This window comes from Hyla sarda, chromosome 6 (genome assembly GCF_029499605.1).
Source record: "Hyla sarda isolate aHylSar1 chromosome 6, aHylSar1.hap1, whole genome shotgun sequence".
Classification (NCBI taxonomy): Eukaryota; Metazoa; Chordata; class Amphibia; order Anura; family Hylidae; genus Hyla; species Hyla sarda.
The window spans coordinates 253,753,422-253,780,796 of NC_079194.1; the positions used below are offsets into that span (position 1 = coordinate 253,753,422).

A 27,375-nucleotide genomic window follows, 5' to 3' on the forward strand; every position below is an offset into this window, starting at 1 on the left:
CTCTCTTCTTGGGTCAGGCGAGACCGATCCACTTGCATGGCCTCCTCGGCGGGAGGCCCAGGCGTAGACTGCAAAGGATGCTGTGGGAGAGGTGCCCAGAGATCTAAGTCTTTTTCCTGGCGGAGCTCCTGATGTCTCTCAGAAAAACGCATGTCAATGCGGGTGGCCAAATGGATAAGTTCTTGCAGGTTGGCAGGAATCTCTCGTGCGGCCAGCACATCCTTGATGCTACTGGATAGGCCTTTTTTAAAGGTCGCGCAGAGAGCCTCATTATTCCATGATAATTCGGAAGCAAGAGTACGAAATTGGATGGCGTACTCGCCCACTGAAGAATTACCCTGGACCAGGTTCAGCAGGGCAGTCTCGGCAGAAGAAGCTCGGGCTGGTTCCTCGAAGACACTCCGGACTTCAGCGAAGAAGGACTGGACTGTGGCTGTGGCAGGATCATTGCGGTCCCAGAGCGGTGTGGCCCAAGACAAGGCCTTTCTTGAAAGAAGGCTCACTACGAACGCCACCTTAGACCGTTCTGTAGGAAACAAGTCCGACAACATCTCCATATGCAGGGAACATTGAGACAAAAATCCACGGCAGAGTCTAGAGTCCCCATCAAATTTGTCCGGCAGGGACAAGCGGAGGCTAGGAGCGGCCACTCGCTGCGGACGGGTTGCAGGAGCTGGCGGAGGAGATGGTTGCTGCTGTAGCAGAGGCAGAAGTTGCTGTAACATGGCGGTCAGCTGCTGTCTTTGTTGGGCAATCTGCTGCGATTGCTGAGCGACCACCGTGGGAAGGTCAGCGAGACTTGGCAGCGGCACCTCAGCGGGATCCATGGCCGGATCTACTGTCACGATTCGGCTCACGGGTTGTGGATCCACTGTGTCAGCGAGGGATTGGCGTGGACCGTGCTGGTGGACCGGTTCTAAGAGGCTACTGGTGTTCACCAGAGCCCGCCGCAAAGCGGGATGGTCTTGCTGCGGCAGTAGCAACCAGGTCGTATCCACTAGCAACGGCTCAACCTCGCTGACTGCTGAGAAGGCGTGGGACAGAAGGACTAGGCAGAGGCAAGGTCAGACGTAGCAGAAGGTCGGGGCTGGCGGCAAGGTTCGTAGTCAAGATGGATAGCAGGAGTTCAGGTAACACAGGCTTGGACAACACTAAACGCTTTCACTGGCACAAGGCAACAAGATCCGGCCAGGGAGTGCAGGGGCAGTGAGCAGATATAGCCAGGGAGCAGGTGGAAACCAATTAAGCTAATTGGGCCAGGCACCAATCATTGGTGCACTGGCCCTTTAAGTCTCAGAGAGCTGGCGCGCGCGCGCGCCCTAGAGAGCGGAGCCGCGCGCGCCAGCACATGACAGCAGGGGACCGGGACGGGTAAGTGACTTGGGATGCGATTCGCGAGCGGGCGCGTCCCGCTGTGCGAATCGCATCCCCGACGGCCATGTCAGTGCAGCGCTCCCGGTCAGCGGGACCGACCGGGGCGCTGCAGGGGGAGAGACGTCGTGAGCGCTCCGGGGAGGAGCAGGGACCCGGAGCGCTCGGCGTAACAGTTAGATACATTCCTAGAACAAAATAACATTAATGCTTATGAAGAAATATAAAATCCCATCCCTTCCCCAATATCGCGCCACACCCCTACCCTTCAATTCCCTGGTTGAACTTGATGGACGTATGTCTTTTTTCAACCGTACTAACTATGTAACTATGTAACCCATTGTAATCTTTACTATTGGGTCCTTACACTTCTATGGATGAATCATAGTTTTTAAGAATGTTTTGATGATGTTTTTTCCAATTTTCCATTTTACTACCTATATTTTAAAATAATTATTTTCTGTACTGATTACTTTCCAGCAGTGACCTCCTTATAAACATAGACAAGATAACAGAGGCACCAACACTAGCTGCTGCTCACAGATAAGCCTCCCACTCCCACTAGAATGGCCTTTGCAAAGGTCAGAAAGCAAGCCAAGACACATTTCTCATTCGTGTCAATTAGGCAGCTTCAGTCTATTGTCTCCTATGTCCAGAGGGCTTTCTGTAAAGCATATCCCTAAATGTTGTCATAAATAGCTTAGGCAAGATGGCTGCCTACATAATAATGAAAATAAAATTGCAATAACAAAATAGAAGCATATTAGAAAAAAAATATTTCAGTATCTATCTCTAATCTTAAAATATACCTAGGTGATGCTTTACTTTTAAGCTTCTGTGCTTACTGAAAAATATTTTCTATTTTTAGACCTCTTTTGACCATCTACAGTTACTGCAAAGCACAAAATATAGCATGTAGAAAATAATAAAGTGTGTAAGAGCCTAGAAAAAATTTAAGGACAAGCGAGTAAGTCGTATTTAGACCTACAGACTAGAAGACAATGTGCAGGACAGGTCTGGGGATATTGAGCATATATAAGGAAACATGTACAGTATGATAAGAATGTGAATAGAAGCCAAAGAGCAAAGTGTGATCTAGATCCAGTGATAGAGAAAATAACGGACTGTTATAGGTAACCACATTTTTTACCTTGTCAGACGTACTCAAGATTTCTAAGCTTTTATAAAGAGTTTACACAGTATATATATTTATTCCTGTGACACTTTCCATAGTACATTATTTGTTAAGGATTTTTTGCCCTTCTGGCAATTTGTACATTTTTGATTTCATGATCAACAGTAATGAAAAGTTTTGAGTGAAAACTAAAGCAAACTCAGCTAACTATTCTGTTTCTAGCAAAACTTTAAAAGGAACATAACATATACTATGATTGAATGGAAAACCTATTCTCAGAATAAAGCTACAAGTCTGGCTTCTCTGATCACTGGAGATCACTTTTTATCGGCTGCAGTTTGTAGGCCGGTTAGTCTCCTCCTATTGAGTCAGTAGTGTTGCTCGCGAATATTCGCAATACGAATTTTATTCGTGAATATCGCACTATATATTCGTAATTACGAATATTCGTTTATTTATTTATTAATTTTTTTCACAGTACACATCACAGTGATCATCCCTCTCTGCTTCCAGCTTGTGTGGTGTAAAGAAGGCTCTAATACTACTGTGTGAGACTGGCGTGCGAATTTTCTAATTTCTTATGCTAATTTTAGCATATGCGAATTTTAGCATATGCGAATTTTCGCATATGCTAAAATAAAACGCGAATATTACTAATATGCGAATTTAGTGAATATATGACGAATATTCGTCCATATATTCGCGAAATATCGCAAATTCGAATATGGCCTATGCCACTCATCACTATGAGTCAGTGCACACTCTTTATTTCTGTCTTCTTCCAATGCCTGCCAGACTCCACCAATATGGGAGCACTTCTCCTTTCCTGTGGTGCCTGCGCAATATTGTAGTATTTGCAAGCAAAGGTGTCTGTTCCCTTGTTCGTGATCTTCATATCTGTGTCTGACCCTGCTATCCTGGCCTTGCTTCTGCCTGATCCCTTGTATGTGCTTATTTTTCCAGTGTATGACCTGGGCTGTCGACCACACCTGAACTCTAATCAAGTCGGCACCATTTGGCTGCATCTGAGCTTCTCAGCTTTGCTGTTCCACAGACTCTGTGCTATTATAACACAATTCTCACTCTACTGTGTTATACTAATACCATCTCCAGCAATACCATCTCCAGCATCAGCACCTGTAACCATTGTGCTTGGCACAAGGGCATTCTGGCCAGCTGGCCTGCTGTTACCAAACTGGGACCACTCATACAGTAGCAACCTAGTATCTCCACTGCATGCTAAGCCGAGTTTTCAATTTGGTCAGCAATTGGCAGGCCATTTCTAAAACTATAGGTGCTGAACAGTGGGGCTGGGCACTATTGGAATAGCTGCAGCAAGGGATTGAGAGTATGCAATTTGTTTGATTGTTTTTTTGCCCAAACTGGCCATATTGTCTTGTGAGACAAACCATTTAACAGCTATGCTATCTTTGGAACTTTTTGCTATTACTTCAAAATTAAAATGAGGACATTTTGCAAAGAATTTTGATTAAATTGCTCCATCTTAATGATAAATATCCCAAATATAGGACTAAAAATATAGGACTTTCTTTTAACTCTGCAAAGGAATTTTAAAAATGTATTTCTTAAGCAAGAAACCCCCTTTATCTGTGGATGAAACCTGTCTTATTGAGTGTTTTTGCCTTGAATTTTACCAAACCTTTTCAGGAATTAAGGATTAAAACCCTGGATTGAATCCCACTTTTACCAATAGCATGGTTAACATGTCTGCACAGGATAGGTGACAGAACCTATATACAAGTACACGGGATAAATAAACTTGCTGTCTGGAAACAATACTAAGTGTTGTAGATCTGCTGCATTATAACAGAACTGTATGCAATGAATATTTCCTGTAACTGTTACAGATTAGCTGTTACACATTCTTCCATACAAGACATGGGCAGCCACTTAACATATGACATCTGCAAAATTCTCAATTTATATACATACACCATCAAGGCCTGTGTACTTTTAAACAGTTACAATTTCCTTTTGTCAAATAACATGTTAACAATTATAATCTGTGGAGGAACCCAATAGAAAGTGTACAAATTCCCTGCAGTGCCTCCACAGGGCAAATGAAGCATTACACAGTTCTAATTGCAGGGAATTGGGTATCTATATAATAATATTTAATTCTATCAATATTTTTAATTACATAATTTTTTAGTCTAATAATTTAGAGCACCAAGTATGATCAGACTAGGCTTAGCTGCCATAATGAAAGTCAGATTGCGTAGACATACAAAGCACATCAGCTCACATTCACTGTCATTTGAAAAAGTGTTCAACTTTTCCATCAAAAGACTCAGTATGGCTCAGCAGCCAACTTCGGAGAAGTCTTAAAACCTGGTAAGCCCAGTAATAATCTCAGACACAACAGTCTTTCTGGTAAATTGCAGAACTGTCAGATTGCCAGTCCAGGCCCTGGAGAAGCAACAGTTCTCTCATGAATAAACCTGGTCGTACACTTCAAAGAACTGCCAGCCAAATGCTCATTTGGCCAACAACGATTCCTTCCGACTACTCCTCTTAACCATCAGCATTACTTTCATCATGTTATGAAGCCCGTTTCTTGTACTTTTTATTTCGACGTTGTCACGCGTCACCATTTTCCTGACAAGAAAGCATACTACCTAACTCTTTGGGTTGCCAAAGAGGGACACTTATCGTTCATTGTAAGAAAGAAGTCAGAAACCCCAATTCAGGATCTTTTTCCATACTGCATATATAGTCTACATAGACATGCAAATACTGCTCTATTGTGTGCATGTATTAGTCTTCAGGTGCCTTAAAAGGGTTATCCCAAGATTCAAATCGTATCGCCTATCCACAGGATAGGTAATAAATATTTGATTGTTAAAGGTCCAACCACTGGGATCACTGGTATGAGAATGAAGCCTCTAGGTAGATGCACACTGTCACTCTCTCTATCTGCTATATGAGTGCCAAAGATAGTTAAGCACTGTACTCCATGGGGGATATTTATCAAAACCTGTCCAGAGGAAAAGTTGCCCATAGCAACCAATCAGGTCGCTTCTTTCGTTTTAAACAAGGCCTCTACAAAATGAAAGAAAAAATCTGATTGGTTGCTATGGGCAACTCAGCAACTTTTCCTCTGGACAGGTTTTGATAAATTTCCCCCCATCAGTCCTAAGGAGGATGAGTGAAACGTACATGCTCTACCACCACTCCATGCCCAAGGAGAGATGATATACCCTCAACCTTGTGATCATTGGCAGTCCCACCATTTGGCCACCGATCAGATACTTAATATCTATCCTGTGAATAGGTAAAATGTTTTATACTTTGGATAACCTCATTCAAAACTCCAAATGCCCAAAGTAGAATAAATGGGATCAACAAAATAAACAGATTACAAATTTAGACCCCACAAACTAATCTCAGGGTTAAGAATCGGGCTTCTGTAAATAACAGCACTGTGTATGTAGCTGGTTACAGAGAGATCAATGTATGCGGCTTGTCCTGAGATCCTTTTACACAGACATGTAAATAAACTCATCCGTGTCCTTAACCCAAGTCCCTCTTGGGGACAGAATTTGTTCTACGTGTGTATTGTGTGTATTACAGTGGAAAGCCAATTCAGGTGCTCTGCCTATGAAGCCATGCTTTAAAAGGATTTCCCTTTCAGGATATCTATTTTTTCATTGTTACAGGATAACACAAACAAATCATTTTGAAATAAAAAAAGAGACTCCTTAGATGTCTAAAATGTGCACGTAGGTTCTACCCTCCCTGAGAGGAAGACATACTGAGAACTGTCTTGGTAGAATCCTGTGACACAAGCGGCATTACCGTTCACCACATGTTATATTTTACAGAAGTGACATCATCACTCTCCAAACATCCCTGATAACATTACCACTTACCACATAAAATGAGGCAGCAGAAAACATAAGCACGCTCCTGAACTATGCACAAGAACACCAATGAAATGAATCACCCCTTCCACGAGACAAGTGGAACAATCCCTGGGAGACCTGCAATGTAAACGGCAATAAATAAGCCGCAGGCTATATGCGACATCAGGCCAGGAATTTATATCATGTTGACATTATCAATTCTTTACTGGATTATTTGAGGTAATGATTTCTTTCCCTGTGTTCTTTCCACTGTGTATGCAGATCAAACAAATAGGCTACAATTTATGCATATGCCATGACCGAATACAATGTAGGCATCTTACGGTCAAATCTATTATTATCTATGTAGTTCATTAGACCATGTGTTCTGTTCGCTAAGAGGCATCTCAAGACGTATGAGTTGTTGCCTGGCAACATGTGCTGCAGTTGGTGAGTGACTACCCTGAAATTCCATTAATCTCTGGGAACCAGTGTAATTAAGCTCCTGCCCATAGCAGTAGTGGTGGTGTATGTTGGTGAATTGCATTCAATACATCTGCACCAGGGATTTCTCATGGAAATATGACCATGTTGATGATTTTTTTCTTGAAGGAACTCTGTCATGTCCAAATCTACCTAGACTTAAAGGGGTTATCCACCATAAGGTGATTTTAGTACGTACCTGGTAGACAGTAATGGACATTCTTAGGAAGGATTTGTGCTTGTCTTGGGGCTAATTGGCTATGTTGTGAGATTACCATAACACTGTAGCTAGCTTTTTGTGAACTAGTATTTCCTGTTTGACGTTTCTTTTTTTGACTACAAATCCCACAATTCCATTTTCCTCCTTCCCACACATCAGTCACCCCACCCATTGAAACACAAATGAGCTGCATCCATCAAAAGACCTGTGGTTTTCAATCAGGGTGCCTACAGCTGTTGCATTAGTTGCAGATTGATCTCTCTCCCACCAAGCGATCGCTCCACCCATTGAAGAAGACAAGCTCCCTGTCATCAGCTGACTGAAAACCGTCACACACAGGTACAGACACAATATTATGAACTACATTAACTTTACAGCCCCTGTAGCATAGTCAAATATAAAAAAAAAAAATCCTGGAATACCCCTTTAAGTCATTAGTGATTCCCCACACCATCATGCTAACTACAACAGCTTGAGCTGTTTACACATGACAGGAAGGGTTAATCAATTTATTAATGAGAATGTGAAAGCACAAATTTTCAGTCAAGATGATCAAGAGAAATGGGAGACCCCAGAACTAAGTTTCAAGTGACATAGCAAAAGGGTCTGAATACTTATGTCCATGTGATGTGTTACTTTTTCCTTTTTAAATAAATTAGCAGAAATAAAAATAAAAAACTTTCATTTCACTTTGCCATTAAAGGACAACTGCAGCGGCATTACACTTATCCCCTATCCACAGGATAGGGGATAAGTGTTTGATCGCGGGGGGTCCGACCGCTGGGACCCCCCCCAGATCTCAGCATGACGTTGCGGCCGGCACGCCTCCTCCATACATCTCTATGGGAGAGGCGGGGAGGCAGCATTCGTGCCTCCCCGCATCCCCCATAGAACTGTATGGGGACGGGGAGGCACGAATGCTGCCTCCCCGCCTCTCCCATAGAGATGTATGGAGGAGGCGTGCCGGCCGCAACGTCATGCTGCGGCTGGCACGCCCCCTGCATGGGAGAGCCACGGCCCCGTACAGGAGATCGCCGGGGGCCCCAGCGTTCGGACCCCCCGAGATCAAACACTTATCCCCTATCTTGAGGATAGGAGATAAGTGTTTGTAACGCTGCAGATGTCCTTTAACCTGTTCAGGAGGCAGGGTGTATGGGTACACTCTTGCTTCCTGGTTATTAAGGACGCAGGGCATACCTGTACGCCCTGGTCCCGTTACCATTATTTGAAGCACGCTCACAAGCTGATACCTGGAATGTGTGACACAATATGGGTGCAAAACTTGAGAAAAAAAGAGTCGGGATCACGTTAGTAAATAAACCCCATAATGTACAATTGTAAAAGGAAGGGTGTTTCTAATAAAGTGACCATTAAATATATATTTTTTGTCATGTAGAATTGGACTTGGAAAGCTCTACCTGGGGAAATATAATGGGGAGATATGCTGGGAACCAGGACAGAGGTTAGGAGCAATGCTAGGGTCCAATACTATGGAACTTAGGAGAGACCGGAAATTTTTGTGGTGCTGATCGGGGAGAAGTCAATCACGGTGTGTACATCAAGATAAAATTCCTTTAATTGTTAAGGTCCAACGCGTTTCACTGCGCCTGCGCAGTGAAACATGTTGCACCTTAACCATTAAAGGAATTTTATCTTGATGTATGCACCGTGATTGACTTCTCCCCGATCAGCGTCACGAAAATTCCCGGTCTCTCCGAAGTTCCATGGTCTCCTTAATCTTCATGGGAAGGCTGCAGATGGGTCCATGAATATTTTGTCATTCATTACATGCTTTCCATTGTTGTGTATTTCGGTACACAACCGGAGCGGGTAAGCGGCCATTGTGCCCCCCTCTGTATAATTACCATCCAGCACGTATGATTCTCCACAGGGAGCGCCTTTTTGTTGCTTTTATATTTCAGGATTCAATACTGGGATGGGGGGAGCCATCCATGGGACCAGGAATGAGACATGCCGAGGACCAAGAACAAAATGGGTAGTCATGCTGTGGACTAGAAATGAGATAGGGAGCCATGCTGGAAAACAGGGATAAGAGGAATAAAATGGTGAGCCATGCCAGGATCAAGAATGAGATGGGGAGCTATGCTGTGGACTAGGAATGAGATAGGGAGTCATACTGTGCTCTAGGAATAAGATGGGAAACAATGCTGTGTACTAATAATGAGAAGGGAAGCCAGGCTGTGAACTAGGAACGAAATAGTGAGATAGACTGGTACCAAGAATGAGATAAGTATCAGGGATTATGGATCAGATAGGACAAGGAATGACAAGGACAAGGAATGAGAAGGAGTACTATGCTATGATTTAAGCAATTTGACATATAAAGATATATATTTTTTGTGTTTTTGTGGGTGCCATATATACTTTATGACTTCATTAGATACTTCAACCAACATTCTGCATACTTTTTTCTTTTAAAGAGGTTTCTTTGAGAGAATTTGAGCAAAAAAGTATTTTAAGGGGGTATAAAATATGTTTTTTTGTGCAAATTTGGGAGGTCGGTGTAAAGGAGTTTCTTTGTATATCTATGCACAATACATATAGGATCCATATATGGCTCTATGACACCTGAGATAACATCTGTGAAGAAGCCAAAAAAGTATTTTTTTTATACACAGTATAAATCTGTTTTAGTATGAACACCTTTACCAGAAGTAAACTGCATATTTTTATATATATATATATATATATATATATATATATATATATATATATAATAGGTCTCATCGTCCAGCGACATCCACTGTAGCTAATAATGACTTGTAGAATATCTAAGTGTATTGTTAGGGCTCATTCCTGCCTGAGTGTATGGATATTGTATATTATTCATATGTGCTGTATATAAGAAGTCATGATGATGTAATATAGGGACTGAGGGAGCTGTAGATATTATCATTTATAATCAGAATACATAGGTGGCGTGTATGCTGAAAACCAGCAGGAAACATGCATTTCCAAGTAATTTCCCTTCTTGTTCCCTCTGCTATTCCTGCATTCATCCCCATGGGATGCTACTTAGGAAAGCATGACCTTGTGTGTACACAGAGATAGCACTAGTTTGGGGGGCTATTATGTTCCTTTTCCGGATCCCCTCCTAGAGTGAGGTCATCTAGTGGAAACCTCACATCTATGGTGTAATGTACAAGGTGGTGTTCCAAGTCTCAAAAGAAAATATAGATACAGAGAATAAGAGAACAAGTGTAAATCTGAAATGTGATTTATGACTACTGCATATGCCATGCGGAAGTAGTGACAATATATGTGCATAAGTCCTCATATATATTGTTTCATGGAACTCATGAAAATGTAATATCCCTATCTCAGGTACACTAGCGTCAATATCATTGGAAGTCAAATAACCAAGCAATATGTTTCTTGAACGTGTGAGAAAACTAAAGTAATCAGAGGTGAGTCTTTGCTGAGTGTTGCAGAGCTGCATTGCCATCCGTTAAAGGGGTACTCCACTGCCCCAGCGTTTGGAACATTTTGTTTCGAATGCTAGATGTGGGCTGCGGGGGTTGTGACATCATGGCCACGCCCCCTCCCATAGAATTGCATTGAGGGGCAAGGCGTGGCATCATGAGAGGTGTAGCCATGACATCATAACCCCCGCAAGCCCGCACCCAACATTCGAAACAAAATGTTCCAAACGCTGGGGCAGTGGAGTACCCCTTTAAGTCTTCTAGGAGCATCCCATTATGATATAACAGTAGATGATCACTGGAAAACTATTATAACAGCTGACAAAGCATCAGTTATAGGATTGGTTGTCTAATAGGGACCACCTTGGTATGTAGGAGCAAAATTGGATTATATTTACCAATACAATTACACCAGGTTTTTAAATGGAATTATATGGGCTAATGACCACATTCATCAAGTAACTTAAGAGTTTTTATAATACTTGTACATTTTCAGGACGTCTCATGGCTTGCAAAAAGGCGCACTGTACAACTTTATCTTTTCCACAGTAAAATGGAGTGATGCACCACATTCTATGCTCAAATGTCTTAAAAATTCTTAATGTATTACTGGAGAAAATGAGCTCCATTCTTTTGAGGTTTTACAGAGGTAGCCTGATTTGGGTCCCTGGACTATAATCAGATCACAAGATGTCCCTACACTGGGGCTGCAGATAACTAGCTGTTATCTGGAGGGAAACATAGCGGTCAATATTCACTGTCCCTGCAGCGCCACCAATATGAGAAATAAAGCATTACATGATTTGTCTGTACAACAAAAATCAGGACTGCTCCTCCAGGGGGAGAGATACTCAAAGAATATATATGTAAATGGGTTTTATAACGTGAACAACCCCTTTAAGGTTCTGGCCACACAGGTGTCTTGTCTTCCGTTTTTAAAGGATGCAGAATATGGCTAATATGTTTTGATCAGTTTTGTAACGGATCCTAATCAATGTTTTTGCTTTTGCAAATGCAATAAAAATTTCCATTAATGCCATTTGTTGGGATGTTTACTTCCCAAAATACGTCCCAAAGTATGTGCCAAAAAAATGAATATATGTCAAAATATGTCTGGTAAAAGACCCCAACACTTAATTTTATCGCTGTACCAAAGTCAGCCATAAAACTAATTTGTGTGTGCACATAAGGCCATTTTATCAAATCACATTGGCTCACAGACATACCTCCGGATTTACACAGTTCCCCCCACAAGATGGAGGACGGTCTCCTCAAGTACCCACAGAGTGGGGCCGATTGTCTCAAGAGCCCAGCATTTCCAACCCTTACAGCACACAGCACAGAGGTATTGAATCAAATTAAAGGGGTTATCCGGCCAAAGGCCCAATGTAACGTCATGCCACGTCCCCTCAATTCATGTCTATGGGAGGGGGCATGATGTCTGTCACGCCCCCTCCCATAGACATGAATGGAGGGGGCATGGTGTGACGTCACGTCTCCAGCCCCAGAAAGAAAGAGTTTTCCAAGACTGGAGACGCAGCCCCGCATAGAATGCCGGGTGCTGCATGGAGATGGCGGGAGGGTTCCTGTGGAAGGCCCCTCATGATAAGACATCTTATACCATTATCCTTTGGATAGGGGATAAGATGTCTTTGGCCGGATAAGAGGATAGGAGTTGAGCAGTGATAGGGAACGGAAAGATGGGCATTTGAGAAAACTCCTTTTGCGCTGGGCAGCGGTCGGACCCCCCATGATCAGAATGTTATCCTCTATCCTGTCAAAAGGGAATAATATTGCAAGTTGGAGTAAACCCTTTAGCCGAGTATGCTTTTGAATTGTGGATGGAAGATAAGGTACCCTGAGGAACCCATGCAAAAATGGGGAAAACATACAAACTCCATGTAGATTTGAGCCCAGGGCCCCAAGTGCTCCATGATTGAATTTTTACCTATTTCAAGCATTTAAAGAATTCTACACAAGAAAGGTTATTTCGAGTACACAAAATAGTGACAGTTAGTAGCTGTCATAAAAAGACATGTTCCTCAAATATAGCGAGACATTTATGCCCCTTAACAGCTCTTCTGAGAGAGATTAGGCTCTTTCACTGCATACACAACCTGCAGTAACTATGAAGAACAGGGTCTAATAGGGACATGAGCACCGAAGAGTCAAGAAAATGCAATTGAAAAAAATCAAATGAGCATTTTTAAAGCACTGTCCTGAAATATTAGAGCGTATTTTGCCCAGCAGAGCTTGCTATCTACCGTATTTTTCACCACATAAGATGCTTCGGCATATAAGACGCACCCAATTTTAAAGGATTAAAATCTACAATGTAAAGTATAGGACAGTGATCTTCAACCTGCGGACCTCCAGATGTTGCAAAATTACAACTCCCGGCATGCCCGGACAGCCAACGGCTGGGAGTTGTAGTTTTGCAACATCTTGAGGTCCGCAGGTTGAAGACCACTGGTATTGGAGGTAATACTCACGTGTCCCCGACGGTCCGGACCTATCACCGCTCGTCACCGCTGCCCTGGATGTCACCCTCCATCGCTGTCGCCGCGTCCCCGGGGTGTCCCCGTCGCTCCGGAACGTCTCTGCTGCCCGGTATCATCTCTCTCTGTCGCCGCCATCATGCCGCTACGCACGCCGCACCTATTGGATGACGGGACGGCATGCGCGACTACGTGATGGCGACAAAGGAGAGCGCCGGCCATGCAGGGGATCCCGGCACGGAGCAGACACCGAGGAGGCAGGTAAGGTCCCTCCCGGTGTCCTGTAAACTGTTCGGGATGCCGCAGCGGTCCCGAACAGCCCGACTGAGCAGCCGGGTTAGTGTCATTTTCGTTTCAGACGCGGTGGTCAGCTTTGATCGCCGCGTCTGAAGGGTTAATACAGGGCATCACCGTGATAGGTGATGTCCTGTATTAGCCGCGGGTCCCGGACGTTGATGGCCGCAGGGACCGCCGCGATAGGACAGGGTTTTAATTTTTATTTGTTGTATAAGATGCACCAACTCTTCCCCCCCCCAGTTTTGGGGAAGAAAAAGTGCGTCTTATACGGCGAAAAATCCAGTAATAAAAGTCTTGCCCTAGAGAACTGCATTACAGTGTATCAACAACACTTAAGGCTTTGTCTTTGTGGATAAATATAAACATGTGCAACGCTGTTGTTATGAATAATAACACTAATTATACTCCTTATACTCCTATTAATAACAATATGAAGAAGCGAGTGTTTATTGTCTATTGTTGGAAGTGGAAACGTCATTACGCAGATTCTTGGCTTCCACACCATGTACTACATGTGAAGATGTAGACAGATACATAATAAAATCTAATGTACGCATAATAAATATTTCAATACCACCATAGAGAGAACAAAATATTTTACAATGAACAACAATAAATATCATGAGATACAGTGTCTGCCAAAAACATTCTAGAAAGAAATGTAATCTCTTTCAGATTTCCAATGAATGCATAATGTATCACCTAGATTTTTTTAACTGATAAGAGCCAGATACTTAAACGGGTTATCCAGGAAAAAACTTTTTTTTTTATATATATATATCAACTGGCTCCAGAAAGTTAAACAGATTTGTAAATTACTTCTATTAAAAAATCTTAATCCTTTCAGTACTTATGAGCTCCTGAAGTTAAGTTTGTTCTTTTCTGTCTAAGTGCTCTCTGATGACACCTGTCTCGGGAAACGCCCAGTTTAGAAGAGGTTTGCTATGGGGGATTTGCTTCTAAACTGGGCAGATCCCGAGACAGGTGTCATCAGAGAGGACTTAGACAGAAAAGAACAACCTTAACTTCAAAAGCACATAAGTACTGAAAGGATTAAGATTTTTTAATAGAAGAAATTTACAAAAAAAATTTTTTTCCTGGATAACCCCTTTAAATCTGTTCTTTTTTCTAATCTGTTTTATAACATCTAATTACATTTTTTTATTTTTTTTTACTGCATTATTACAGAGGCTTCCATCTTCACTGAGCTACTTTTAACAGCATTTAAAGAGGTACTCTGGTGGAAAACAATTTTTTTTTCATATCAAATGGCTCCAGAAAATTGAACAGATTTGTAAATGACTTCTATTAACCCCTTAAGGATGCAGCCCTTTTTCACCTTAAGGACTGAGCCCTTTTTCGCAATTATGACCACCGTCACTTTACGATTTAATAACGCGAAAACGCTTTTACCGAATACTCTGATTCTGAGATGATTTTTTCGGGACCTATTCTACTTTATTTTGGTGGTAAATTTTCGGCGTTAATTGCATCCTTTTTGGTGAAAAATCCCAAAATTTCATGAAAATTTGGAAAATTTAGCTAAAGTTTTCTAACTTTGAAGCTCTCTAATTGTAAGGAAAATGGATATTCCAAATAAATTTTATTTTTCTTTACAAATAAAATATGTCCACTTTATGTTGGCATCATAAAATGGACATACTTTTGCTTTTTGAAAAATTTTGAGGGCTTCAAAGTAGAGCAGCAATTTTCAAAAATGTCATGAAAATTGCTAAATCTGAAGGGACAGATGTTACAGAACTACAACTCCCAGCATGCCTGGGCAGTCGAGGCATGCTGAGAGTTGTAGTTTGGCAACATCTGGAGGGCTACTGTTTGGGCACCACTGTAACAGTGGTCTCCAAACTGTGACCCTCCAGATGTTGCAAAACTACAACTCCCAGCATGTCCAGACAGCCTTTGCCTGTCTGGGCATGCTGGGAGTTGCAGTTTGGCCCCCCTAGTGGTTGCCACAGTAAAGATCGATTTACTTTCACTTTCAATTCCCCCCCCCCCCCCTGTTGATTCCCTACCTGAGCAAAGATCCAGCAGGCTCAAGCGAAGATCCCTGGTCCCCAGGCATCTTCTCCTGCAGGTACGGCCTCCATCTTCTTCCCAGAGCCCCTGGACATCCAGGGGCGGGCAGAACGGGGGGTTGCCATGGCAACCCCCTGTCCTGCGCTGCCATTGGTCAGAACTCCGTTCTGAGTAATGGCAGGGGATAGGAGGAGATCGCAGCTTTGCGACCTCACTCCTATCCTTTAGGCTGATCGGGGCTGTTGCTGACAGCTCCGATCAGCCCTATTTTCCAGGTGATCGGGTCACCAGAGACCCGATCAGCCCGGAATTGGAGAAAATCGCATGTCTGAATTGACATGCGATTTTCTCCGATCGCCGACATGGGGGGGGGGGGTCTCATTCAGCAGGCATCCGGCTCCGGTCCCCAACCAGCTAGCGGTGGGGACCGGATTACCCACGGGCGTATGGATACGCCCTCGGTCCTTAAGGACTCGGAATGCAGGGCGTATCCATATGCCCTGTGTCCTGAAGAGGTTAAGAAAAACTTAATCCTTCCAGTACTTATCAGCTGCTGTATACTACAGAGGAAGTATAATTGTTATTTTCTGTCTGACCACAGTGCTCTCTACTGTCACCTCTGTCTATGCCAGGAACTATCTAGAGCAGGACCAAATCCCCATAGCAAACCTCTCCTTCTCTGGACAGTTGCTGACATGGACAGAGGTGTCAGAAGAGAGCACTGTGGTCAGGCAGAAAACAACTATACAACTTTCTCTGGTGCATACAGCAGCTAAGTACTGGAAGGATTAACATTTTTAAACAGAATTAATTTATAAATCTGTTTAACTTTCTGCCACCGGTTCATATGAAAACAATTGTTTTCCACCAGGGTATCCCTTTAAAGATATGCTCTACAGCAAACCCCATGGACATAGGAACAATAGACTGGAGGGGACCCTATTGATTTAAATAGAAGTATTTTGTAGGCATGCTCTGTGACCTGTGCAGGGTGATTCGGAAGGCTGAGCCGTAACCATCAACCATTATAAATGAGCCAACCCTATATTATTTATAGACTGGTGTCTCCTTTCACCATAATCCTGCATGTGATGAAAATGATGAGACAGCTTTTCCTTGACTGACGTAAAAAGTCTTGTATGTCAGTTGAGGAGGAGCTCGGAGCAAAGGATGAGTGACATGACTACAGCACTGATAGAACACCATAAGGAAGGGTACACAATGATATCAGTGATTCACAGGTAACTTCTTTTCTGTCATCTTTCCTTTTCTTCTTCCTCTGGTCCAGACTGCCAAACATTCTTCCAGCTACATCTTCTCTTTGCAGAGTTTTACAATAATTAATAAAACTCTGCCACATACTATGTCCTCTGAATATTACCCTGCCCCATACTGTACCCTTTGAATATAACATTGCCACACACTGTACCCTCTGACCCTTTCCTGCATGTGCTCGGAATATAATTATGCCACACACTGTGCCCTCTGAGTATAATAATGCCACACACTGTGCCATCTGAATATAACCCTGCCATACTCTGTGCCCCCCAAATATAACATTGCCAGACAAGGTACCCTCTTAAGATAACCCTGTCAAACACAGTACCCTTTGAATATAATACTGCCACATTCTGTATCCCCCGAATACAACACTGCCACACACTATGCCTTTTGAATATAATACTGTTACACACTGTGCCCTCTAAATATAACCATCCCATGTTCTGTACCCTCTTAATATAACAGTGCTACACATTGTACTCTCTGAATAACACCATATCATATTCTGTACCTGCTATATATAACACTGCCATACACTGTACCCTCTGAATATAACCATTACACATTCTTTAATTACTATACTGTGCTTCTCTAAACAAATTAATGTGTTGTGCCCCATAAATAATACCGTGCCTCATATATGAATTACTTATATGTTGTTCCCATATTTATCAATTACTTATATGTTTTGCCCCATAAATGAATTACTTATACACCATGCCCCCACTAAATATAACATACAAACCTCCTTACTGTCCTCTCCTGCCCTGTCCTCACTAGGTGCCACCAGCTACCCAGGCCTAGCATCTAAATATGGATGCAGGAAGCATTATGATGTAACCACGCTACCTATGTCCTACAGTGGGTGCTGAGTGCTGGTGTCATGAACGTAGGGCTCCCTTCCCCAGCCACTGATAATTTCATAGTAAGTGCGTCCTAAGCATGCAGTTAAAGTTGGCTATACATAATCAATGACAGCCGGCAAAGGATGAATACATTTTTATTTAAAAAATATATATTTCACTGAAATATTGTTTAATGTCCATCTGCACTATACAGAGTCAAGTATTAGTCACTATACAGGTTGCCAGGACTGACATGATAGTACTAAATGATGAAGGATTACAGGTTGTAACAGCCTCTAAAGAGACTGAAAGTAAAATAAAAAAAGGAAAAATTTTTTTTTTAAGAATATAAGAAATATGCTGTAAAAAATGCAAAAATTTTTTTTTTTTTTCATTTTTACCACATTATTTTTTTCTCAGTACACTATATGGCAAAATAAAGGTGCCATAAAAATTTACATAAAAAACAAAAACCTATGTTTTGGCTATTACTGTAGAATAATGTGTAAGTCGTTAAGGGGTTAAAATGAAATTGCTAGAAAACTTCTGCCTTCTGACAAGGTGTACAGACACATCAGAGGGTAATGGCCATTGATCATTTTGCTTCAGTCGGTAGAGATGCAGAGCTGTCAACCAAGAGCTATTATATTGTCTCCACCATAACATGCCAGCTAGTCTCAGCTCTTAATATTTGCTATTTCAAATGGAGGGAGATGAGCAGCTGTCAGACATCTCAAACACTACTTATCTCCCTGAAGAAGAATCATTTAGATTGGGTTAAAATCCAATGTAGCAACCCTCGTTTCCCCAAACCGAAAACAAATTAGGTTATCTACATATCCCATTGAAAAAGGATCCACTGGCACAGTTTAAAGGGGTACTCCGCCCCTGGCATCTTATCCCCTATCCAAAGGATAGGGGATAAGATGTTAGATCGCCGCGGTCCCGCTGCTGGGGACCTCGGGATTGCTGCTGCAGCGCCCCGCTATCATTACTGCGCAGAGCGAGATCGCTCTGCACATAATGACGGGCAATACAGGGGCCAGAGCATCGTTACGTCATGGCTCCGCCCCTCGTGACATCATGTCCCGCCCCCGTCAATACAAGTCTATGGGAGGGGGCATGGCGGTCATCACGCCCCCTGCCATAGACTTGCATTAAGGGGACGGGCCGTGATGTCATGAGGGGCGGAGCCATGACGTCATGCTGCTCCGGCCCCTGTATCGCCCGTCATTACGCACAGAGCGAACTCGCTCTGTGCATTAATCATGGCGGGGTGCCGCAGCGGCGATCCCCGGGGTCCCCAGCAGCGGGACCGCGGCAATCTAACATCTTATCCCCTATCCTTTGGATAGGGGATAAGATGCCAGGGGCGGAGTACCCCTTTAAGATGTCTATGGATTCTTGGGCTTGTTTAGTCTGTGAAATTAAGGTTATGTGATGTCCCAGTACAGGATATCATCCTACAGTCCTACCGGCTTGAGTCCCTGTATGTCCTCAGGGCTCACCTGCAGTGTTCCCCCATAAAGTGAATAGGTTGTACATAAAGTGTAAAGGACCTTTGATATGGTCACATGGTTATTAGTCACATGATAATGGTTGTCATATGTTAAAGTCACATGTTTTGTTACCCAGAGAGCACCAGGTGACCAGATGACCTGCAGCTAGCCTATGGGCTCCTTGCACAGCCCCCCTTTATAAGGAAGGGAGGAGCTGCAATCTGCCATTTTTGCTCTTACACATCTCTTAGATCCTGAGGTCAAGTCCAGTCCAGACGTCTCAGAGCCAGTGTCCAGTACATCTGGAGGCCTCAAGTCTAAATTGCAGCCACAGATCTGTAAGTCAAGTCATCTTTGTCTGCAGGGCCGCCATAAGGAATTTTGAAGTTTCTGGGCCCCCTTAACTATACAAACATGGGTATTAGTTTAACCGTATTGACCAAAAGAATAAAAAGAACATGTTAGTTTTACTGTAAAATGTGCTGCATAAAAATGTAACCCCTAAAGTAGCAAAATAATGTTTTGTTTTTCAATTCTCCCAAAATAATATTTTTTCATTGCAAAGTACATTTGGTCGCGCAAAAAGAAAACAAGCCCTAGCATGGGTCTGTAGGACAGAGGTCTGGCTCCAAGAAGGAGAGGAGGAAAAATGAAAACGGGAAAATAGTTCAAAAAGGGTCTGGATGGATTTATGGAGAATAATAACATCATTGGTAGTGTTGTTCGCGAATATTCGCAATGCAAATTTTATTCACGAATATCGCATATTCGCGAATATAGCACTATATATTCGTAATTACGAATATTAATTTTTTTTTCACAGTACACATCACAGTGATCACCCCTCTCTGCTTCCAGCTTGTGTGGTGTAAAGAAGGCTCTAATACTACTGTGTGAGACTGGCGTGCGAATTTTCGCATATGCGAACATTTGCATATGCTAATTTCCGCATATGCGAATTTTCGCTTATGCAAAATTTTTGTGTATGCTAATTTTTGCATATGCTAATTTTTGCGTACACGAATTTTCGCATATGCGAAAATAAAACGCGAATATTACGAATATTCGAATTTAGAGAATATATGAGGAATATTCGTCCATATATTTGCAAAATATCGCGAATTCGAATATGGCCTATGCCGCTCAACACTAATCGCTGGTTATGTATACTAGATTTATAGGGACAGAACGTTGATCCAGGGATTTATTCTGATGCCATATTTGGAGTCGGGAAGGAATTTTTACCTCTAGTATGAGGGTTTTTTGCCTTCCTCTTGATATTTCAGCAAAGCTCTGGTTGTGGACATTCCATTATTCTACATCTCCATATCGCTTTTGGGAAGGTTTGCTATAGGCTAAGCTATACAGTATTAACCCTCACCCTGGCGTCATGACTGACAAGCGTTAATTACACCCTTGATATACCGCATAGCAACACCCCAACTGCCATACCCCCCCCATATGTTAAATAAAAATTAGCTGTGTCCTGAAGGGGTGAAATGGACAGCAAAAGTATGGTGTAAACATACCCTAAGGTGCTTGATGCAACGTGAACCAGACTTATAGCTACATCTTTATAACTTACAAGACCATGCCTATAAAGGAATAGAAGATTATGCAAATATGAAGGCATCTAGTGAAGGTGGAAAAGAGGTAGAAGATAAAGAAAGGGAAGAAGAGAAGTCTACAAGAATGAGGAGCAAAAAATGAAAGACTGATGAAGGTGGCTAAGTCGAGGTTCATATTGCATTTTGAATCTTTATCACGGGTAAGAACAGGATACCGACGTATACTGCGGTGATAAGTAGTGGTGCAGACAGTTTAATTCAATTGCCTGAACAGTGTCACCTAGTGATTCACTTCTGGCCATATACGCTATTTTAACTGGACAGGACAATACAGCAGATTGTGAAGTACAATGCATTTGGGTCAGGAACAATAGTGAATACAGCCAGAATGGAACAGACTCTGATCAGGCAATTGAAGTACATGGCACCCACTGCTTTCCACCACAGTATACATCAGTTTGCAGTCCTTCTGACATATACAAAAAGCAGTATCAACAGAGCCTGCTGGAGAGGGAATAAAGTAAGAGGAATGGGTTAATGAAGTGACATGAGCCTGGACACGTGGTCTCCCCACCCCCATACAGCAGTCTATCTGCTGGCCAGTCACTAAATCACCTTAAAGGGGTAGTCCAGTGGTGAAAAACTTATCCCCTATCCTAAGGATAGGGGATAAGTTTGAGATCGCGGGGGGTCCGACCGCTGGGGCCCCCTGCGATCTCTCTGTACGGGGCCCCGGCTCTCCGCCGAGATAGCGGGTGTCGACCCCCGCACGAGGCGGCGGCCGACACACCCCCTCAATACATCTCTATGGCAGAGCCGGAGATTGCCGAAGGCAGCGGTTCGGCTCTGCCATAGAGTTGTATTGAGGGGGCGTGTCGGCCGCCGCCTCGTGCGGAGGTCGACACGCCCCCTTCCAGCGGGCTGTCGGGGCTCCGTACAGGAGATCGCGGGGGGCCCCAGGGGTCGGACCCCCCGCGATCTGCAACTTATCCCCTATCCTTAGGATAGGGGATAAGTTGCTCACCACTGAATCACCACGGACTACTCCTTTAAGAAATTATAGTAGATAATGTGAGGAGGAGGAGACCCTTTTACACTTCACTGACCTGCACTGCAGCCCCAGGATCTCCTGCACTGTGTTTCTTTGGGTGGGAAGCTGGAGGAGGATGAACAGAAAACTTCCCCCCACACTTCTGTCCTACTTCTAATGACATTCCAGAGGTGAGCAGTCTGACAGGGAGGCAGGCAGCACTTCTGACAGGGAGGCAGGCAGCACTTCTGACAGGGAGGCAGGCAGCACTTCTGTCAGGGAGGCAGGCAGCACTTCCTCAGCGGAGCTCCCTGTCAGAATGTAGGCCGTCATTACAGGAGAGAAGCCGCAGACTGCTCCACACAGCAGGGGATGAGGAGGTGCATTACTTGTCTCGTCTTCCTCTCAGTTGTGCCACCCGGGTCCCAGTGATGCTCTTCTCCCAGGCAGCCTTTGCGGTCCTCTTTAAGAACTGCAGTGGCTGCCTGGGCAAATAACCTCCCTCGGCTCTACTACACAATGTGGTGGTAGCTAAATAGAGCAATTAGAGCAGCAGACGGGCCCAGTCTTCAGCAGTCTTCTGCTTCTGTGCTGGGGCTGCTGTACGGGGGGTGCAGCGGGGCCTGGGCCCCTTGGAAGCACAGGCCCCTCACTGAAGTACTGGCTGTACCCCCCTGATGGCGGCCCTGTTTGTCTGCTGTCACTATCTTCAGTCAAGTCAGTTATAGTCAGCGTGGCTGCACTAAAGTCTGTCTAGTCACTGTAAGTCCCAGTAAGCTGCGAGGTCGCTCGTGTTATTGGTCACCTCTCTGGGAACCTTACTGCCCTGTAAAGTCTATTATATCTGTTCAACTTCAGTAAAGCTACCGTTAACCTTCACCTGGCCTTGGACTATTATTTACCCCTGCCTAACCAAGGAGTAACAGGATTACCTTTGGGTGGTTACATAGGCAAACCATGCCCTGGCATCAAGAACACTAAGGGGTTAACACCATCTACCCCTGGGCAATAACATCTGCCCCAACACCTCACATTGCACCCCGACACCACAACTATCTTTGGCGTCACGAACAGGATACGGGTGTGTGCCATAGCCATAAAGCCACAAGCACACTCAAATCATCTTAAAGCGAGAGTACACTCAAATTATCTTAAAGCGACAGCGCACTCAGTTCATCTTAAAATGACAGCATACTCAAAAAGTGTACAAGATTTCAGCATAGGTATTCTTGGGGAATTCTGTCCTCCCTACCTACAATGGATACCCCTTCACCCTGAGGGATTTGAAGGAGAAGATCCAGAGTTTGTTTGTCTTTTACTCCTAATCAACAGGTGCAGCTGCTCACAGGATAACTACAAGGACCAGCACTAGAGGAAGTCTGCACCTGGTCCGCCCCTCAGAAGGCAACTGTAGAGCAGATCTTTGAAGGGCTGTACCAGATATTTGCGTCACATTCTCCGTCAGAGGTACGTCTCCAATTGTATGAGAGGCGACAGAAATCAGGTGAGACTCTAAGAGCTTATGCCATGGCCCTACAGAATGCCCTAGAGACTGTTCAAAAAATAGATGGTATCACGACCGAGCAGGGCAATGAGGTGTTTAGTGGACAGGTTTATCGATGGGGCTCATAATAAGCAGGGCAAAGCCCAGTTGAGAATGCTAGCAGTTCAGAAATACTGGCTATTGAGTAATTGATTCCAGGACTGAGTCTAAAGATGTTTGTACTCCCCTTACACCTGCACAGGAGCCCTCAGGGGAGATGGTCAGGCCTATACTGCCGCATTCAACTGTCCCAACTGCAGTCCAAGCAACCATGTCAGTCACTACAGATTCAGACTTACAAAGTATTCAACAAGACCTTGCACAATTGACTATCAGGGAGCTAGCCACCTGGCCTGCTCCGCTCTCCCGGGAACAATCCTTGCCCAGAGAAAGCCCCTCTACTCCTGCCCCATATAATCCCAGTTACTGTGCTCCTTCGCCCGCTAGGTATTCTGGGAGTAATAGACCCTTCTGTACTCACTGCACACTGGACAATGCACTGCTGGGGTTTAAACAGAATTCCCCCTGGGGTCAAGGACCGGTCCCCAGGAAAACAGCCAGCAGCCACAACTCCAGAACGCCCTAAGTCAGGATTATCTCTTTATGTCGCCTCCGGCCCCTATGTAAAAATTGTTGTAGAAGGTGTACAGTTGGAGGCATTGAAAGATACAGGGTCACAAGTGTCTACTATATCTAAAGATGTTTTTTTTATAAGTACTGGAATGCTAATTTGTTGTGTGAACCTGACGATGTTGATTCTTTGCATGCCCCTCTCCCCTACATGTCTCCTTCAGGCCAGCAGGCTGCGCAGCACCACTTAAAGATTCTAAAGGTGGAGCAGAAGTTTGCCAACAGCAAGGTGAAGTTTGCAGAGTGCAAATTCAAGACATCAGGTCAGTGACCTCACAACCCAACACAGAAATAATCATCAGGTGCCGTGCACGTTCTGGAGTAAGAAACAAGGACTATCAAGCCCTGCTAGAGCCTATGCAGTTGGAAGATCATCCCTTAGTCCGAGCCTTGTCACAGTTACCAATGGGAGAGTTCAAGTCCGGCTAGTCAATCTGTCCGATGTTGCTACAGTCTTACCTGAATACACCCCAGTCGCCCAGCTGTATCTTCTAGAGTCAAGGGACATCTTAACAGAACGCAAGGTTGCCTGGCAGTGGATGGACCAAGCGTCTCTGGAATCTACTGCAAGGTCCCCTGAGCCCTGGTGGGCACAACTCCAAGTGGGAGATGAAACCACTCTGAGAGATCAAGTCAGTGGAGTCATCAATGTTGCCAAGAGGCATCACAAGGCTTTCAGTAAGCACCCCACAGACTTTGGACGTACGTCCATGATCCAGCACTGGATTCTGAAAGGCGACAGCCCACCTATCAAAGAAAGACACCGTCCGGTCGTGCTGGGCATGTATCAAACCATTAAGAAGATGCTGACATGAAAGACGCGGACGTCATTCAAAAGAGTCAGAATCCCTGGGCGGCGCCCCTTGTCTTGGTCAAGAAGAATGGGACCATCCGTTTTTATGTTGACTACAGGAAACTGAACAATGCCATACATAAGGACTCTTATCCCCTTCCAAGAATCGACAAGTCACTTATAGCCCTCGGGTCGGCTGCCTACTTCTCCACCTTGGACTTAACCAGTGGGTATTGGCAAGTGCCTATGGCTGAGGAAGACCGAGAGAAGACAGCCTTCGTGACACCCAGGGGACTGTTCGAATTCAAGAGTATGGCGTTCGGGCTGTGCAATGCCCCTGCTACTTTCCAGCATCTGATGGAGTGGTGCCTGGGCCATCTAAACTTTCGGAGTGTCCTGATGTACCTAGATGATGTCATCGTGTACTAGAAGTCCTACCAGGAGCACCTGGATCATTTGTCAGACGTCTTCCGAGTCTTGATCAAACATGGGCTGAAGATTAAGCCGTCCAAGTGTCATCTGCTTAAACCTCAGGTACACTACCTAGGTCATATTGTAAGCGCTGAAGGAGTCCAGCCTAATCCTGAGAAGATAGAGATTGTTAAGTACTGACCTACCCCACGCACAGTGAAAGATGTCAGGAGCTTCCTGGGATTTGCCGGCTACTACGGTCTCTCCCCCTCAATACAAGTCTATGGGAGGGAGCTTGACGCCCATCATCCCCCTCCCACAGACTTGCATTGAGGGGGCGTGGCCATGTTGTCACGAGCTAGTCGCGGCTGTGACGTCACGAGCCTCTGCCCCGCATCGCCAGTCATCCGGCATGGAGCGAAGTTCGCTCCGATCACCGGATGTCTGGGGTGCCGGTGGGGGTTACCAACTGCAGGACCCCCGCGATCAGACATCTTATCAATGGCTCCCCCCTCTCCCTGGTCCCAGAAGTTCGCGGCTTTGGGATCACCTTTGATTTCGCTTTTTTTTTTTTTTTTTTTTTTTTAAACCTCAAAAACATTTCTAAAATCCAGTCCTTTTAGGATCCAATTTAACTACTGGTATACGCCCTGACAAAAGAAAAAAAAAACTGGAATAATTTAAATATTAATAAAGATTTATATGTTTTGCAATAATCATGTTTTAAATGACTCAAATTTTTTTCTTTTGAGAGTTTATATGCATTCAGGAGGTCATATCGCAATAATTATTATAGGGAGTATATTACCTTTTACACATTATACATTGATAATTGAGGAGTACCTATTTAGATACCCCATATCTGAAATATAATTTTCATTTGGTACATGCCCTGATCATCTCCAGCTTGGACTACTACAGTCTCCTCTGTGCCTTCCATCAAACATTCTTTCTCCCCTCCAATCTCTGCTGCCCGACTATTCCACCTCTCCCCTCTCTTCTCTTCTAAAACTGTTTAACTGTTCTCCATGACATACAAGCTGTCCACAACCTGTCCCCTTAATGCATCTCTAACCTAATCTCCCCATACTGCCCCATGTAATTCCCTTGTGCTCTCCTCTCGTTCGCACCTCACACAACCGTTTCTAAAATTTTTCCCATGCTTCCCCCATATTTTCCCATGCTTCCCTGAAACCCACACCCCAACACATTTAACTCTAATCCATCATCAAGACCTTCAATAGCAACCTGAAGAGCCATTTCTATGACTTACAGAAACTCTTCTACCACTGTATTGCACAGTGCATGGCTGCTGTCCTAACTGCTCACAGATGACCAGCTGTCTCCCTCACCTACTGTTTCCTTCCCCTCCCCTTAATGATTTGAGCCCTCATGGGCAGGACCCTCTTTCCATTGAAGTGATGTATGGTGGAAGTTAGGCCAGTTTAACGCTAGAGTATTACTGACAACGTAGCCCCTTTCAGAACCGAGGTCAGGTTGAGACATGCAGCCAGATATAAAGGAGAATTAAAGGAGTACTCTTAAGAAAAAAACATTTTTCTAAACCAGCTAGTGCAAAAAAGTTATACAGATTTGTAAATTACTTTTAGTCAAAAATTGTAATCCTTCCAGTTTCTGACATGGACAGGAGTAGAAGCACAGAGCACTGTGTCTGACTGGAAAGAACTTCACAACTTCCTCTGTGGTATACAACAGCTGATAAGTACTGGGAGGATTAAGATTTTTAAACAGAAGTACAAATACAAATCTGTTTAACTTTCTGTCACCAGTTCATCTGAATTTTTTTTCCTTAGGAGTACCCCTTTAAGCAATCTTCTATTATGTTTCAGTGTCTCCAGGGTGCAGTGATGTCTATTTCGTGTGCTAAATCTTATGAATTTCATAAATAATAAGCCGCTAACTGTATTCAGGATCCACTTGCTAATCTGTAATAATAACATTATTAAACCCTTACTAAGTCTTCTCACTCACAGCATTATTACTAGACCAGGCATAGGCAACATTGCAGATGTTTTGGACTACATCTCCCATGATGCTCATACAGACAAAATGCTGCAAAAGCATCATGGGAAATGTAGTCCAAAACAACTGCAGTGCCGAAGGTTGCCTATACCTGTACTAGACTAATATTCCCCAAATTGTGGCTCCCCAGCTGTTCCTGGGAGCTATGGTATAGCAACAGGTGTGCTCTCTCCTGTCTGATAGTACTCCTCTGTGCTCTCTCCTGTCTGATAGTACTCCTCTGTGTTCTCTCCTGTCTGATAGCACTCTTCTATGCTCTCTCCTGTCTGATAGCACTCCTCTGGGCTCTCTCCTGTCTGATAGGACTCCCCTGTGCTCTCTTCTGTCTGATAGTACTCCTCTGTGCTCTCTCCTGTCTGATAGTACTCCCCTGTGCTCTCTC

At 43.9% G+C, this 27,375-nt stretch overlaps 1 protein-coding gene across 2 annotated transcripts in view; it reads right to left on the reverse strand.

The window, feature by feature from the left end:
* CHRM1 (cholinergic receptor muscarinic 1) overlaps positions 1-27,375 on the reverse strand; it is a 248,718-nt gene that overhangs the window by 194,251 nt on the left and 27,092 nt on the right. The window contains exon 2 of one of the 2 annotated variants that reach the window (XM_056526962.1): positions 6,400-6,510. The exons of the other annotated variant lie outside the window; for it this stretch is intronic. The gene's annotated coding sequence lies outside the window, so the exon portion shown is untranslated. The remainder of the gene's footprint in view (positions 1-6,399; positions 6,511-27,375) is intronic. 2 annotated transcript variants of the gene reach the window in all.